Source organism: Notamacropus eugenii, chromosome 4 (genome assembly GCF_028372415.1).
Source record: "Notamacropus eugenii isolate mMacEug1 chromosome 4, mMacEug1.pri_v2, whole genome shotgun sequence".
In the NCBI taxonomy this organism is placed as follows: Eukaryota; Metazoa; Chordata; class Mammalia; order Diprotodontia; family Macropodidae; genus Notamacropus; species Notamacropus eugenii.
Genome location: NC_092875.1, coordinates 139,511,291 through 139,530,127, shown reverse-complemented (window position 1 = coordinate 139,530,127; position 18,837 = coordinate 139,511,291). Strand labels below are relative to the sequence as shown.

Below are 18,837 nucleotides of genomic sequence, written 5' to 3'. Positions count from 1 at the left end.
TTAGATAATCCATGGGACACATTTACCTTACACGATCATAAACATCTCACAAATATTAATGGCAAAAAATAGGTCTTTTTATTCATGGGAAAAAGTTGGGGTCATTCAAAGCAATACATCATTTCCCAAAGGTGTTCCAAGCCCTTCTCTTCCGCCCGTTCAGTTCTGTTATTCATTATTCATGTACACTATCTCGGGCAGCTAGGTGACACAGAGGACAGAGCTCTAAACGTAGAGTTGGGAAGACTCATCTTTTTTAGTTCAAAGCTGACCTCAGATACTTACTAGCAACGTGACCCTAGGCAAGTAATTTAACCCTGTTTGTCTCAATTCCACATCTATAAAATGAGCTGGAAAAGCAAAGGAAATGGCAAACTGCTCTAGTATCTTTGACAAGAAAGCCTCCAAAATGGGGTCACAAAGAGTGTGATGCAACTGAAATGACTGAATGACAAAAACAAAAAATGTACACTATCTGCCCAAGATATATGGACCAGCTCTGTGGGGTGTCCAACAAATTGCATTTTTCTCTTCCTGGCCTTTTTTTTTCTCTAGAGTTTCTCATCTCACACTCTGAGTCAATGAGTGTTAACACATTCAAGAGTTCATAGTGGAAAACTTAGACAGTTTGCTTATCTAAGGTACAGTATAATTTGCACTGAGAAGTACTTGTCTACACGATCTCTAAGGTCCCTTTCAACTGTATGGTTCCTTTTGCACTGAGTATACTGCTAATATAAAGTGCTTTCTAAAACATAGAGAGGAACACTTGCTGGTGCTCTAGAGAATCAAGGCAGGCATTCCCCTCTTTAGGAGCTTCCCTTTGGGATCTTAGTGGAAGATAAAGAAGTCAACAAATAAATAAAATGATTCTAGAATATGAAACACTGTGTTGTAGTGTTTGACACACAGTAGATATTTAAATGATTGTTGCTTACCGGTCTGCATGATACGTTAGACAAATAATACATGGACTATAAATTCAATTTGTAGGTTGGAGAGGCTTCCCCATGAGAATATTATCACATCCATTTGCATCTGGATATTATTTAGTCTTTGTATGCAACTGCCACTTTATATTCTGTCTGGAGAACAGAAGACCCTGAATCTTGCTCATCAATCTCCTAAGTAATTAAAGTGCTTTATAATCCTTTACAAAAAATTCTAAACCCTTCCTTTCCCAAGGTCTTAGTAAGGCCATCAAATTCATCTAAGCTAGCCATACAACTTCAGGAAGAAAGAACATAAAACAATCCAGTTTTCTGCTCATCCCTTATTTAAAGGTCTCTAGGGAAGAGATAGGACCCATTTGCATTGCAGGAGTCAAGAGTAACCATTAAGGAGCAGCTGCAGTGGTGGTCAGACTCGTAATTATCAGTGGATGCTGCTAAAATAATTTGGCTTTAATGTAGATTCAATAGTCACTCTTAGCTACAAAGGATTCTGGGAAGCATTCTGACATTCTGATTAATGTTTCAAAGCATAAAGAGCTGTTATTTGCAAAGTCTCTCAGTGAATTCTCTCTTTATGGATACAGACTTGAAAGGGAATATTTGAACAAAAGATCAGTGAAAAGTAGGAAGAGAAAGATCATTAAATAAAGGCGTAGAGGTATACTTTGCTCTAGGGAACAGATATACTTTCCTGAAAAACTGTGTGCATAGCTAAATATTTTCCTTTCACTTACATGAGCATATTAGATACTTTACTTCACATTGATCCTCCCCAGTCCTCCTCTATAGCTTGAGCTTTCCTGTGTTCATGCCCAGGAATGCCCTTTCTGCCTCCTCATATCTCCACTTGATAAAATCCTACCTATGTTTCAAGCTTTGGCGCAGGTAAAGTCCTTGTTCCCATCAATCAGAAATTACTTTTTCTTTCCTTTTGGTGTTGTTTACTTTTTTTAGTTATATCTGACTCTTCATGACCTCATTTGAAGTTTTCTTGGTAAAGATACTGGAGTGGTTTGCCATTTTCTTCTTCAGATTATTTTACAGGTGAGGAAATTGGTGTAAACAAGGTTAAGTGACTTGCCCAAGGTCACAGAGCTAATAAGTGTCTGCACTAGATTTGAACTCCAGGCCCCACACTTTACCCATTGCCTTTTTCCTTCCTTGGACACACAGAACTTTGCATTTCATTCATGACCTAGTTACACTCACTTTGTATTAAAATTATTTGTGTTTATTCTCCGACTCTGTCAGTCTCTTTTTGTGTGTGCCTTGCTTTCTGTTTCTGTCTGTTACACACATACGAACACTGGGCCTGTGATATCATTGGAATAATGAATGCCAGTTCTACTGATTCATGTCAACACCTGCTCTGCAACTAACCTACAGTGTTAGAACATTTCCTGAGACCCTGAGAAGTTGTCACACAACCACTATGAGTTAGAGAAGGGACTAGAAGTCACAGACAGGACTTGAACACAAGTTATCCTGCCTTGGAGATGGGTTGTTCATCCCCTATGCCAGGCTACTTCTTCCTGTCTCCTTTACTAGAGTATAAAATCCTCAAAGATGGACACTCTTTTATTAATTTCCAAATCTCCTTAAAACCTTAGCACCAAAGTCCTGAACATAGGAGGTGTTTAATAAAAGTTTGTTGGACTGAATTGATATTTAATTGATAGACACTATAAACCCTTTAGCTTGAAGTTTATCTGGAGAATCCCTAATCTGCAAATAAATGCTAGAAAACAAAGGAGGATGTCCTATTTCAAGTATTTAAAGGTACCCTTTAAAAAAAATGGAAATAACTTTCCCTGAATTGATATATGCAGAAAGTTAATTTTCTAGTTTTTCCCTTGCCTAGAGAAGGTAGATTAAGCACATATGACTTCATAATAATCATTTCCATCTTATAATAAGAAATTTATTTTCTTGCTTACAAGATAACTGCTTACATGTCTAATAAATGAAAAATAGCTAAAGGCACAATATTATTGGAATATTAAAATAGGAAGTGAACCTTCGATCTTAATTGTAGAGAGAACTCCCACTACCAATGTTGCTCAACACCTTTTCTGCAACTCAAAAGGCTACCAGAGTTGCCTGGACTAGAGCATTAAGACGTTAAATGACTGGCTCTCAGGTCCTCCTGGCTTCTAACTCTCTAACCACTCTGGAATATTATGGTACTATAAGAATGATAAAATATGAAGAATACATGGAAACATGGAAATTGATCAGCTTGAAGTCAATCAATCAACAAGCATTTATTAAGTGCCTACTATGTACCAGGTACTGTGCAAGGTACTGCGATCTAAGTAAAAAAGTGAGATGGTTCCTGTCCTCAAATTGCTAATATTCTACTAAATACAACGTGGGATCACTATATACAAACTGACAACTAATGTAATAGCCCTTGTGGTTGTTTAAAAAAGTTGCTACAACTGTATATAAAAAAGAAAGAGAACCAAAGATAATAATGGCACTTAAAACGAGACCCAGAAAATGTATCTTGTCTGTTGTCTATTAATTCATTTGATTTACTTTATTACTCCTTGGTGTGCATACTTATTTGATTTCTGTTGTTGATGGTTTCCTCTAACAATTTAAAAAAATGAATAACTTTTAATTCCTGTTTGTAGAAGGGGGATGTCTGTGACCAATTAATAGAATAACAGAATTTGGGGATGGGAAAGGTCCTTAAAGAGAATTTGGTTTTGACTCATTTACACATGGAGGAAATGAGGCTGACCGAGGAGAAGGGATTTGCATATGATCACACAGACAAGCAATAGCAAAACTGAGACTAGATTTTCTAACTTCCAAGACAGACCCCTTTCCACTATAATCTCAAAGGGACCTCTATGAAGTTATTGAAATGGTTTTTAGACAGACATTGCCCTGCCTTTGTTTTTCTTCATGATGCCCCTTAGTTTCCCAAATATATATACTTTATGATGAACATAATTTAATCTTATCTTTCTGGGCTGACTCAGAACCATAATTTTGTACATTAAATCTCATCATGTAATATAAAAGATACAGGAGTGGGGTTTAGTATATATTGACTTGAGGAAACATTGGAAACTTCTGTTATGTCTGATTTTATCTCAAAAATTAAAAAAAAATTATTGGGCTTTTCCTTCATAGTGGAGTGAAGAATACACACACACACACACACACACACACACACACACACACACACACCACCCATACACACTCGCAAATATTTAGGGTCAAAACTGACAGAAGGAAAAAACAAAAGGCTTGGTTATTGACAAACTAGACAAACTCCAAATAATCAAAGATTGGTGATAAGTTTTATAATGATGACTTGAAGGTACAAAATAACACTCCTAATTCTCTCCCCAGTCTTAATCAAGTTGCAGGATGCAGACACAGGAGCAAAAACAGGCTGTTAAGACGATCAGCTTAATTTAGAAATGGAAATTCTCCAGCATTTCCTACCTTTTTGCAGCTGTTCCAGGACAATAGCATCAAGGAACTTCAGGGTGGAGGAAAGGTTTTTGGAATAAAGAAACACAGGGGAAAGAAGTGTCCATTCTCTTCCCAAAGCTAACTTTTTCACCTCTCCTTAATCTTTCCCCCCCTGACCCTTTCCCATCATTTGTATTTCCCTTCTCTGGCATTTTCCATTGCCTCTCCACTGGCCTCTTTTGCTCTGCCTACAAACATACCCAGTTCTCCTCTTAGAACTGTAGTACTTCTCAATGTACCCTTCACTGGTCAGACAAAGGCTGCAGTTCTGAGCTTTATTCTAGGTTCCACCCTTTAAAAGGAACAATGACAAACTGGAATATATCCAGGGGGAAGTGATTGAGAATAGGTCATATGAGGAATTTAAAGGAACTGGGATACTGGGAGACTTTTACATGTTTGGGGAGTAAAGAGGAGAGGAAGTCAGAGAGAAGTAAGCTGAGGGAGAAAGGGAAGGAAGAGGAGGAATGGAAAGAGTGATAGAAGTCTTTTAAAACTGGATGCTTTTAGGGAAAGACTAGATCTATTCTGTATAACTGAGGAGATCAGAACTAGGACCAATAGGCAGATACTATAGGGAAACAAAGTAATGAAATTCTAATAACTAGCAATCCTAAAAGGGAATGGACTATTTTGTAAAGTAGTGAGCTCTTGCTGACTACTGTCAGCAAGTACAGCAAGTACAAGAGATGATCTCTTGGGGGAAAATGAGGAGAGGATTCCTCATGGAGTGGGATGTTGGACTGGATGACCACCAAAGTCTCTTCTTTCAACTTTTATGATTCTCTCATACCTACCCTACCACCACTGTTCTAGTTCCAAGCCTGAATGATTATAGTGGTATCCATGCCTCCAGACTGCTCCCCACCCCAATACACATACTCTGTCCATCCTACACACATGATAATTCATTCTTCTTAAAGCACTCCTTTGATTATTATCTCTTTTGTTGGGAAAACTTTAATAGTTTCCTATTATTTACCAAATAAAGCAGCATTTAAGGACCCCTACACCCAAGTTATCTTTGCCTCTCAGTTATCTAGGAAAACTATAGTACTTACTGTTTTCAGAAGCACTTGGTTTTTTCCTACTTTCTTTCCTTTGGTTATACTATTCCCTCCTCCAAGAAGTCCTTTTCTCTCCTTCTTACTACCTCTATGTAATTCTTTTCACATAATACAAATACTATCTCTACCATATTACAATATAGGAGTCCACCATAATTTGACATCTGCCCATAACTCAAGAACCAGTTTAAATGTCACTTTTTCTACAGTCATCCTTGATCATCTCATCCAGAAGTGTTCACTCTTTCCTCTAAACTCCTGTAGTACTTCAGTTGTATAAAGGTACAGGACATTTATTACATTCTACCTTGAATGTGTTGTTACTTGGGGATAGATCTCCCCGATTATTCTCCCGTATTAGATTATAATTATCTGAAGGATAAAGACTGTTCATTATAAACCTTTGTACTAGCTGCTGTGCTTAACACAGTACCCTGTGGAGAGTAGATACTCCATAAATGTTTGTCAAATGAATGAATGAATTCATAAAATATTAATGAAATAGCATACTAATTGGCAAGATCTCTCAGACTACAGAATCATTCTAGGGAAATAAGAGAAACTCTCCAGTGAAGCCAGGCCCTCAACAAAGCTGAAACATATTTAGGACTGGAGAAGAAATCAGAACTAACATCCATCAGAAGTCAATAATGGCAGATATCCCTAGGCCACATCAAAGAACAACTTGTCGTGTTTAAACTTTAAGTAGAGAATATCTTGGAGAAAAGGTGGTCATTTCTTACCCTCCAATCCCTTTGGAATATATATCAGCAAGTAAATCTTTAGCATGCTTATTGATTGATATCACATAAGGTTCCCAACTCAGTGGGAAGACCCTGAGGTATACTAAATAATGGAGATAGGATATCTAAAATTTACCTAGAGGGCTTTGTGAATCTCAGTCAAAGAAAAGCTATCACTTTGGTAAATATGATTTCCACGTGGGTAAGAGTGGTAGGTTAAGTGCTGATCTAAAACCCTGTCTAGGTCCATGCTTCAAAACTTCATGATTATCAATCTTAAAGATTCTCCTAAACTAACTACACACTTATCTCTGCTTACCTCCACACTAGATAGTTGTTAGAATAATCCATAGCAGAGAGAAGGAAATATAACTGTTTTAAGGCAAAAACTAGGCAACTTTATAAGTTTGTGCTATAGGAAATTTATGATTTTGTCTAATGCTCAACTTACACTATGGGGTTTTAGTCCATGAACTTATTTTTAAAAACATTTTGCTAACTGCATTTCAATCTAATTGGTTTCCTTTTTAATCCTATATATTTAATTTTATAAACATTTAAAACATTATTCTGAGAAGGAGTCCATAGGTTTCATCAGATTGCCAGAAGAATCTAGGACATACAAAAAGGTTAAGATCCCCTGACCTTGGAGTAAAAGAAGCAAGATCCTTAGAGCACTGCCATTTGTAAAGAGGCATCGGATAGTTTGAGAAACATATTATAGTATGGTAGTCCACCATGAACTCATTTCTTCACTAGAGAGGAACAGAGCCCTTCTATAACTCAAAGGGATATTTTCTCCAATTTCCCCCTGATTTTCTTGGAAGTATATCTTCCTACTGTTCATCTAATCTGCCTTCCTCACAACTTCTACACAAAAGGAACTGCTGGCACATATGCTTTTCTTTCCTGGCTGTCTGTTCTGCAGGGTTTTCAGACTAGGTTGGAAACTTTATGCAACATCAATGAAAGGACTTTCCAAGGATTTGCTTGATAATTTACTATACAAAGGGAACAGGAAGAAAATATTTTCAGTTCAGTTTTAAACTCTGAACCAGTACTTCCCTACTGGGAACTGTTGTCTATCATACCCTAGAATTGCCTTCCCCTTCAATTCAATTCAAAAATCATTAAGCACATTTTGGGTGTACATCACTTTGTTAAGTTTTGGGGGAGATAACCCCTGAAGAAGGAGCCCAGAAAGTCAAGAAGTGTGTGATCCTGATAAGTTGTGTACCCTTTTTATGCCTCCAGGAAACTCTCTAAGACTATAAATTGTTAAGCATGTAAAGATCTGCATTTGGCACTGAGAGTTTCCTCAATCAGCCATTTCCTACACTACTAAGGAAAGCACAAGTCCAGTAAAAAACATAATAAACCCAACCTCAAAGAGATACAAATATGAACATATAAATAAACAGCAGCTGTAGGAGATATGTAGTGCAAATGTTATTCCCATTTTATAGATGAGGAAACTGAAGCTCAGAGAACATAAGTAAATTGTCCAAGAAAAGAACGACATGGCTCGAAGTGACTTCTAAGTGGGCTCAGGGTAAGGATGCTTGCTTGCTTCAGAAGTCAGCTAGATGGCCCAGTGTTACTCCTGAGGCAGAAATACCTGAGTTCAAATTACATCTCAGATACTTACTAACTGTGTGACCCTGAACAAACCACTCAATTCCCTGTTTGCCTCAGTTTCTTCATTGTAAAATGAGGATAATAATAGCACTTACCTCCCAGGGTTATTATGAGGATCAAATGAGATAAAAATTGTAAAACACTTAGAACAGTGCCTGGCACATAGTAAATAAGTGTTAGTTATTATTTTATCAATTTTCTCATTTCTTAAATGGAATGGTTGGCCTTGGTGACCTCTAGGTTGTGTTCCTATGTCCCATTTACAATGTCATGTACAGACCCCCAAACTTAAAATACAGGGTTGATCGAAAGAGTGAAGGAAATAAGCTGAATCCTAAGGTAGGCGCCTGCCACATCTGAAGAGGATTAAGTCTCACTGAAAGAATTTGACAATGCAAAAGTCCTTATCTAGAGAGACAGTGAAATAAAAAGAAAAGGAGGTGTTTTTATGGCTTTCGTGAAAACATTTATTTTACAGTTGGCTTTTTCACTTCAGCCAGTAGTTGAGAAGTAGAAAAACTCAGCTCAGGTCAAAATGCCACTGTAAGCTAGTTTACATGTCCCTTTGCTTCCTAAATTTACCATCCCATGTTCTCACTCATCCTTCACAGTCTGACTAAAAGGCTCAACTCAGCTTTGGGGCTGGTTGCCTTCCAGACTTCAATACTGTTGGATTTGATTATGATCAGAAACACATGAACACACATCATAGCATACCTTCTGGAGGCTTGAGTCTTAGTTGGCATATTTCTAATGTAAGGTAGAGTCCTCTGTTTAATATACATGGCATAATATTAGGTGAAATATTAATCATGCATTTTCATGTATCAATCCTCTCTAGGATACCTAATCATCATCTTTGCTTTTGGAATGTCAGATGCCAGACCACTACTGAAGATGTAATTATAATAGAAAAGACTGATATAAACAGATTTTTAGTTTTACCATATGGGTTTCAGCAAGTACAAGTTATGAACTTTTGAGGAATTTATAAAATCGAGCCATGCCACTAGTCTTCTCATTAGCGAACCAAGAAAGGACAGTCAGATTCAATTCAATTAACATTTATTTAATGACCTCTATGTACAAGGCAGAATGCTAGGCTCTAAAGATAAAAAAGGCAAAATTCAAACAATCTCCACCCTCAAGGAGCTGAAATTGCAAGCAAATCTTTACTTAGGAGGCAAATCAGTCTACGCATGATGTGTCCAGACTGATCTTTCAATAGTTCAAGGCCCCATGATTTCACTGGCATAGGCCCTCCCTTTCTGATGCTAAATTCATGTCTTAACAGTTTTCATGAGCAGCTGTAACTGAAAAAAAATCAACGCTGGGTAGTCAGCCCTTTGAGGATGAGCCCTTCCATACTTAACAGGGTTAGTTCTTGAAAAATAAACACGGACCATTGTTGGGTTCATACTGGAAGCTTTTTCAGCTTGGAAGGACCTTTCAGACCTTTCATTAGGGTTAGCTCCATTCCACAATAAAACAGTGGAGTAGTACTTTGGTGGTAAATTTATAAGTCAAGACATTTCAGATGGAGATAGAGAGGTAGCACAGTACAATGGAAAGAAAAACTGAATTTAACATCAGAGAACTGGGGTTCAACTCCTTTCTCAGTGATCTATTATCTATGTGACCTAGGGCAAACAATCAATAAGAATTTATTAACTACCTACCATTTGCCAGTGTTAGGCACTGTTTGGTGCAAAATTAAAATAACAAATCTCTACTTTCAAGGAAAGCCCTACCCACTGCTCTCTGACTACCTTGTATTTAACTATGTTATTTTTATCCTGTATACTTTTATATGTACTTGTTTCTCAGGATAACATACCAGCTCACTGAGGGGAGGAATTGTTTTATTCTTTCTTTGTGTACCTCCAGTGTCCAGTAGAATACATGGCACATAGCAGGGGCTGAATAAATATTTGTTAACTGATTAAGGATAATATAAATTTTATCAAGTCATTTAATCTTTCTGAGTCTGAGCTGCTTTATCTATAAAAAGGTTTAGAATACTTGGTTTCTAGGGTCTTTTCAGCTCTAAATCCATGACCTTATGGAGATCAAACCAAATATCTTATGCTGTTTACTTTTTAAGCATTGACATCCATGAAAACTTAAGAAATTGGGTCTACCCTATTTTTTCTTTGAAGACAATGGTTACTAAATATTTTAAAAACAAAACTTTAACAAATGACTACATATATTAGTACATGAACAAGTTATGATTATAAAGTCTATGGCTTATTTCAGTAAATAAGATGGAAGAAAAGCTCTACAATGGGTAATATGTCTTAGAAGCAAATAAACTAAGCCAGCATAGAATTCCAAGGATGTGGGAAAACAACATTTCATTTTCCCCAGAGATGTTTACTGTCATGCTCTTGCAAAAAGCATTCTGAAACCACTAATCGAGTTTCAGAAGAGCTAAGTAGCTACAAGTAGATTATAATCTCTTATTTTATTGCTGTTCAAAATATTAACCGATGAATACATACTCAGAAATGATACTAAAACCAAGGTCATTCTAGTACAGTATAAGCCTAAGGATCCAACTTATACCATGAGGCAATTGTCTAGGATCCCAAGAATAAATTACTAATGAATAGCAATGCCACCCAAGCCATATGTACTCTAATACCATCTGGGAAAATAACCTCACTGAATATAGGGATATGTGGCTTTTTCTGTTGGCCCCAAGGGCCAAGAAATAAAAATTCTCAGTGTCAAATTCCTTGTTGCTACCAAATGGTTCAATATCAGAAATGGATACACACACATATACAAACATACATATGTATGTATGTAGTACAAGTAATCCAGTACACACACATAAACACACACACATACACATACATATTTACCTTACTGTTGTGACCTGTGGACCATCAAGGCTTTCCATTTGCCCCGTAGCTGAACTCTGCTTTGTGTTCTGTTTCCATTATTAAAATGTGTGGTCCTTGTGAATAGGGAGTGTTCTGTTTTTCTATCTATATTCCAAGGCCTCTGCACATAGTACATAATTAATAAATGATTTTTCACTCATGACCTGATGATTATCTCACCCAAGACCTGGATATTCCCCAAAGATATATCCTTTTGTGTGAAAGTGATCTTGATGTATCTTCATCCCCCTCTCTTGTCCTCTTTTCTTCATCTCCCTATCTCTGATTTAGTATCTAACGTTGTGTTTTCTCTTATTCAAGGTAAAATTCACTCATAATAAAAGATTATTATTCTTAACATGACTTTTGTGAAAATTTCAAAATTCTCTCAGAGTGGTTGCCATGCACAGAAGGGAAGGGAGGAGGTATTTATTGAACACCTACTATGTGTTTCATAAATATTATTTCATTTACACTAAGCTACAAATAGACTGTCACCAAAAGATCTATGGGAATTCTTTCCACTACTCAGGAACACAATCTATCCAAGTCTACCTAATCTGTACAACTCTCATATATGTCCTCACTAAGTCTGTCATGGAAGGAAAAGGATGGTCTACCCCAAATTGCATTCTCATGAGATATGAAATAATGAAATAATACGTTAAGTGCTTAGCACAGTACCTATCAAATAGTAGTTTCTATATAAATGCTAGCCATCATCACCATCATCACTATTAATAATAATAATCCTGATATTTTGAGGATACCAATGAAGCACACACAGAGACTCTACACAAACCTTTGCTCTGGCTATGTGCTGCTCCACTTTTAAAATTTTTGTCATGTATTTCTGCAGTAATATATTTTCTACCACTTCTATGTAACAATTCCTCATATGTGATATGTTGGAGTTTGCTCATGCCCATTATATTCATTGCCCTTCACAAAACTAACAGTTGCTTTGAATAAATTTGATAATCTTGTCAGTTGTCAGGATTTACATGACAAATATCAAACCTATTTTGACAAATCAGAAAAACAGAAAACATGATAATACAGTCTTAGAGTTAGAAGGAGCCTTAGAGGCCACCAACTCCAAATAAGAATCACTTCTCCAACATTGACACAGTAGAAAGAATTCAGGATTTGGGGATGGAATACCTAAATTCAGATCTTGTGTCAGTTACTTATCACTTGCATGAATTTGGACAAATCACTTAATCCCAGTTCTTCATTCCTAAAAGGAAGAATTTGACCTAGATAATCTTAGAGATTCTTCTAGCTCTAAATCAATGATTTATGATCCTATGATCACTGATAAATTGTTCTTTATTGGAAGACTTTCCTCTAGTGAGACAGGGATCAATCACACTCCCGTTCCACTTCCATTTTCTTCCTTAATTTCTTTCTTCATCTGTGTTAAGAGAATTAAATGATCTCCAAGATCCCTTCCAGCTCTAAATCTATGATCCTGTCTCTAAGTTATAGTGTCTTTCTATTTGTGCCTGAGGTTTTTCCCATCTGCAAATTTGATGAGCATGCTACCTATGCCTTCGTCCAGCTATGAATAAAAATCCCCAAAAGCACAGCACCCTAATTATGGAAAAATTGTCAGTCAACAAGCATTTATTAATACCTATTAATTGCCAGTAGGTACTTGGGAATACAAGAAAAATGGAACAAATAGTTCCTAGACTTAAGGAGATTCTGGTGGGAGGGGTGAAACACCTATAAGTATATACAAAATAAATTAAAAATATTTGGGAAGTGCAGGGGAGAGGCAATAGCCAATGGGAGGTGGGGGGGTTGGCACAAGGATTGCTTTTGTTTCTATCTATATTTCCAGTGTCAAGTATAGTGCCTTGCTCATAAAAGAACTTTAAAAAGGTGTATTGAATTGAATTAAATTGATATGTTTTAAATCAGATATACATTCAGGGGACTTAAGCTACAAGAGGATAAGGAAACAATGTCAGGTAAAATGCTCAACAGCAAGAATGCCAGGTAGCTGGGAAACAATGGGGTTTGATTGAGTGCTCAACTCCCAGAAAAGCAGTTATAAAACAATATATTGTACTGTAGTATAATGTCTAATTTGAACATTATGTACAAAAGTGGGAAAGCACAGACCAAACTCAGAAGAATGTTCACCTGGAACAATGAGTACAAGTAGGATTGTGGGGCTGGGGACTGGAGTGAATGGAATGCTGGAAGAGAGACAAGAAGGGCTAGAATTCTGCAAGGTTTTCTGCTCGACAACTTGGATTAGAATTTTTTTTATCTCTTCATCCCAAATTTGACCCTCCTCAAATTCTAAATTGAAAAATCAAAAGGTTAGGGTCTTTTAGGAAAAAAAAAGTTTGTCTTTGGCATTGAAGTCTAATCATGAAATGTAAAATATCTTAGCAACGGAAAAGACCTGAGAGGTCATCTAGTCCAACATCTGAGATAGGAATCCCCAACAAGAGGTTATCCAAGTCCTAAGCCTCTTTTGATAGGAAGGTCACTAACTGACAAGGTGGCCCATTCCCTTTCTTAGCTGCTTTAGTTAGGAATTACTCCTTTTATTGAAATGAATTCTGCCTGCATATCATTTCCACCTATAGCTCCTAATTCTTTCCTTTGAAGCTATATCGAATAAATCTCATCTGTATTTCACGTTTTTTAAAAAATAGTTTCTCCCCCTAGGTTATTTTCACATGAGTTATTCCAGACTACTTCTCTAAACTAAGCATTCCCCTTATAGGAAAACAGTTCAGAGTTAGAAGGATCTTAGAAGCTTTCTACTCCAACTCATTTTAGATGCAAGAAAATGAGAGCCTGAGAAGTTAAGTGATCTCAGGTCAAGGGGGTATAGCAGAACCAGGTTTTGAATCCAGGTACCCTAACAAATTCCACAAATGGTCCATCATACTTCAATGATTCTTTATATGACAAGGATTTTATTATCATATCAGCCACTGTGCTCAGGATGATTACAAATTGTTAACATGCTTCTTAAAACATGTACTCCAGGACTGAGCATAGTATTCCAGATATAATCTGATCAGGTCTGAGGAGAGTGGGACTATCACCTTTACATTGTGGATGTAGATTTCTACTAATGTAGTCTATACAAATATGTTTTTTCTTTGTATGTTTTGGTTTTTTGGTGACCACGCCACATTGTTGATACACTGAGCTTAGTATTTTTCCAGTTACATTTTTACATTTTTACCTATTCATTTTCATAATGTTAAATTTGATCCACTGATGCAATCTATTTGTCTAGCCATTGTCCAGTATTTGAGAGGCAGCATGGAACTGGACTTAAAGTTCAAAGACTTTTTGAACTTCAGGATGTTGTTTTGCCATTTTCTAGATGTGATTTCTCAGTTTTTTTATTTGTGAAATGAAGAGATTAGATCGGATGATCTCTCAGAACCCATCCAGTTCTCCCCTGTATACTAAATATATACACTATATTATAATTTAATATATAATAATACATATATTGGTATATTGTATTACATATATCAAATTGGCATATTATAGTATGTGTTTAGCATGTGTAATAAATGCCTGTTGATGATATCATATCTAGAAAGTTAATTTTTGAACCTCTGTTAAAGGACTTAACATTTAATTCATTTTAGCTTAATAAATTTGGTTCATTGTTCTAAACTGTCAAGATCCTTTTGAGAAGCAGTGTAGGATCATGGCATAAATAAGGTTTAATTTGTGACTTGGAGTTAGAAGACTAGGATTTAATTCCTGTTTCTGCCACATATAGGTTCTGTGTTACAAGTCACAACCCCTCTTAAGTCTCAATTTTCTTATAATTAAAAGAGGTTAATACCCAAATAATATTAATAATAATAGCTAGTATCTATAAAGTACCTTAAGATGAAAAAATTTCATTACAAATATTATTTCATTTTATCTTCACAACAACCCTGAGAGGTAGGTGATATCATTATACCTATTTTACAAATGAGAAAACTAAGGCAGAAACAGCTAGTAAGTGTCTGAGTCCAGATTTGAATACAGGTCCTCCAGTTTCCAGGGTAAGAACTCTATTTATACCATCTAGTTGCCTGTATTACCTCATAGGTTTGTCCTGAGACCCAAATAGGATAAAATATTCACAGAATTTTGTCACTACAGAATCCTAAAATAAAATTAATTAAAAAGCATTTATTAAGTCCCTACTATGTGTCAGACAAGGTACTAAGTGTTAGGTATAAGAATACAAAATCAAAAGTAACACATTTATATAGTCCTTACTATGTGCCAGGTAGTGTACTAAGTGCTTTATAATTATTATCCTATTGGATCTTCACAATAACCTTAGGAGGTAGACCCTATCATTATAATTGCCATTTTACAAATAAGGAAATTGAGGCAAACTGGTTAAGTGGCTTGGCCAGGGTCACACAATTACTGTCTGAAGCCAAATTTGAACTCAGGTCTTCCTGACTCCAGAACTAGCACTCTATCTGCTATACCACTTAGCTACCCCTTGTTCCACCTACCCTTAAAAAGTTTACATCCTACTGGAGAGAGACACATTCACTCATAGATAAATATAGGATCTGTATAAATAGCACAAAGTGACTGGAGTTGGGGGAGGGCTGACAATTGGGAGAGTCAGGAAAGAGGCAGGTTGAGCACTGGAGGTAGGTAGGGACTCCAAAATTTGTAAGTGAAAAGGGAGAGTGTGCCAAGTCTGGCTGACAGCCAACCATGGGTTACTAAAAGTATGGTGGTCTTATCAATAGCCTTGATAAACATGCCATGTATATCTATCTAAGTACTTGATCAAATGAATAATACTTTGCCCTTTGGAACTTTTTCATCAGGGGCTGAGTATCTTATCTAAGGAAGCTTACCAAAAAGTATAAGGGGTCATAGAATTTGGGAATTAGAAGGGCCCTCAGAGGCCATCTAATCGAATCCATATCATAGGATCGTATATTTAGAACCCAAAGGGACATTAGAGATCATATAGTCCATATAGTCTCTCATTTTATAGAGACAGAGAGCTTAAGTGACCTGCCCTGGGTCCCATAGCTGGTAATATTGAAGGTATACGACCTCAGACCTTCCTGCCTCCAAGTCCAGATTTCTACACAGTAAACAGCACTGCATCTCATATGTTACATATATCCTACTGAACATATGAGGCCCACAACATCCTTCTATCTAGAGGCAACTTAGGTGACTCAGGTGACTCAGTAGATAGAAAGCTGAGTCTGGAATCAGGAAGATGACTTAAAATTCTGCCTCAGGCACATTGTGATCTGGGCAAGTCACTTAAACTCTGCCTGTAATTATAAAATGGGGATTAAAAAAAAGTAGCTATCTCCCAGGGTTTTTGCAAAGATCAAATGAGACAATATTTGTAAAGCACTTAATACGGTGTGCAGCACATAAAAGGCACTTTTTGTTCCTTCCACATAACTATTTTCTCCATGTTACTCTATATCCTTTGTAGGATACAGCAATACAGTATAGTATAACATATAGTAAAAATGTGTTTTTAAGTTTTTTAAGTTTTCTATACCTCCAAAGGAAGAGAATATTCCAATCCACCTGTAAAACACACACACACACACACACACACACACACACACAGAGTCAAATACAGATTCCACAGAATTATAGAATTCTAAGAGTTGAAGGGAATCTCAGGTATCTTTTGGTCCAAGTCCCTTCATGAAATCCAAAAGACAACAGAAAAGTGAAATGAGTTATCTTAAAATTTTAATATAAATATATTAGGCATCTGCCATGTTTCTCCCCCTGTACACCCATTTTAGTAGACCTTTCAGTTACCTGGGCCTTCTCTTGAGCAGGTGTGATAGTAATGAAGAAGTTAAATCTCCAGGATCACTGCTTTAAGTTGGGTTAATACCTATTAATGGCTGAGGTTAGAAGAATTGGAGGGGCGGAGAAGCTAAGTAATTTGACTCCTTAGCAATCTCAAAATTACCATCCAAATCCCTGCAAGTCATCATCATCATCCTCATTAATAATGAGGATGGTGATGATGATGATGAAAGATGAATGAGGCAATAGCTCACATTTATATGTCACTTAAAAGCTTACAAAGTGTGACAGTAGTGCAAGATATAATTATCCTTATTTTACAGAAAAGGAAAATGAATCACAATGAGCTCAAAGGTTTTCTGGTGTCACCTAGATGCTTAAAGTACTAGTGCTAGCATCTGAAACCAAATATCTCCAATCTTTCCATTGTACCAAGATTTCTATAGTATAGAATTGTACTTCCTAATGACTTTTATGAACTAGTATTTAAGTCTGTGACATACAGCTTTGCTTCTTCCTCCCACAATTTCTAATGAGAATCACAAAATCAGAAAAAAATCTGATCATGAGGCAGGATCTCAGGCCAATGAATCCCAGTCATTTTTCAAACACAATCTTCCTACAGCACACACAAAAATACCCCCCAAAACAAATGAAAGAATATCTCTTACAGCACAGTAGTTTCCAATATTAGGCCATAAACTAGGCACAGAGTCAGCAGTTGGATCCAAGTCACCCGATGTCCAGGTCAGGCTATACCATGAAAGAGGCTAACATATCTGTGGCCTATGCAGTAATGAAGTCTTCCAAAGAATTGGGCAAGTGCCTACTCCACCATTGATCAGTCACACAATGGTGCAGAAAGGGCCAAAAGAGATGGCCCAGTTTCCCAGAACAGTGTCTCTGTTAACAATACAAGCAGGATGACCCTCCCTACTGTAGCAGCTGCCAGCTCCTTCAAGTGATAAGGACTGATTACCAGTAAAATCATTTATTGATTCCTCAAAATTGTGCCCATACAACATCACAAAGGAGAGGAAAAATACCACTTAATGGCAACACCAAAACTTCAACAAGCATGTGACAAATGACACATAACCGATTACATTACTGACATCATACATATATGCAATGTAATTACAATACAAACAAGATTGAGTTGTGCTTAGTCACAAACCTGTTGTATGAGCCCCAAAGGTCAAGGTGCCAGGGAAGGAATGCGATATATATTTAAGCTTTTTTCTAAAATATTACAGTGGCTGTATTCCAACTAGATGATCTGAAAGTTATTTTTATATGTAATTATGCTTAGCAGAAAATATATACATATGCACATACATATACACCCATGTGCTATATATGTTTGTATCTATGTACAGTTACCTATATCTATATATCTGTAGACAGATGACAGATAGAGGATAGATAGATGGCCTATACAGAGAATAAACCTAATCCAAGTTTCCAAGTGGTAGGGCTTTAATTTAAACCACAGTGCTAAAATGCCTTTGGTGTCTCAGAGCCAATGCAACCCTGGATACTTCAAGCTCTGTGTTCCTCATCCCAAGGCAGGCAGATGGAAGGCACAGATGATGCCAGGAGGGAGAAATGGGAAATGGAAATGAAGTTTGAAAAAAATTGCAAAAGATAATCTAGGTCAACTCTTCATGCATTTTTAAACCAACACCAGCAGGGTCTGTGCATATGGTGTGGATTTCATATTTTTTCTGGGATCAGATGTCATCCTGGATGGATGCAAATGCAGAGGGCTCAGAAGGCTGGGGGTGGCTGTGTGAGGCAATGGTGTTTCACCAATTGATAATTATCCCTTCTCATTTTTCATCTCCTGTTCTGTCACAGACTTTTTACTTAATCAAAGTGATACTCCTTTACAACATGGCTTTTAGTATCTCTGATGGCAGAAATCCTTTCTGGAGAGGAAGTAAGCTTAAAAGTTTAATTGAGAATCCAGCTGTCACATTATGAGGGCAAGTTAATAACATTAAGCACATGCTATGTTATGACTTAAACCCCTTTTTATCTTTTTTTTAATCCACTGAAAGATCATTCTAGGAAGATCATATAAGGGCAAACATTTTATTAAATGTGGATTATACTTGTAGGATCAGTGTATTAAGGGGATATTTACCAAACCATGAAGTCACACACATAAGGGGAAAGAGACATATCATAAGCTCTGCCTGTTCACCTTTTCTATGTATTCATGTCTTAATGT

At 36.7% G+C, this 18,837-nt stretch overlaps 1 protein-coding gene across 6 annotated transcripts in view; it reads right to left on the bottom strand.

The window, feature by feature from the left end:
* The window catches only part of SYBU (syntabulin), a 101,536-nt gene that overhangs the window by 26,081 nt on the left and 56,618 nt on the right, over nucleotides 1–18,837 (bottom strand). Inside the window, exon 1 of one of the 6 annotated variants that reach the window (XM_072603257.1) lies at nucleotides 4,419–11,865. The exons of the other annotated variants lie outside the window; for them this stretch is intronic. The gene's annotated coding sequence lies outside the window, so the exon portion shown is untranslated. Of the gene's footprint in view, nucleotides 1–4,418; nucleotides 11,866–18,837 lie in introns of those variants that run through there. 6 annotated transcript variants of the gene reach the window in all.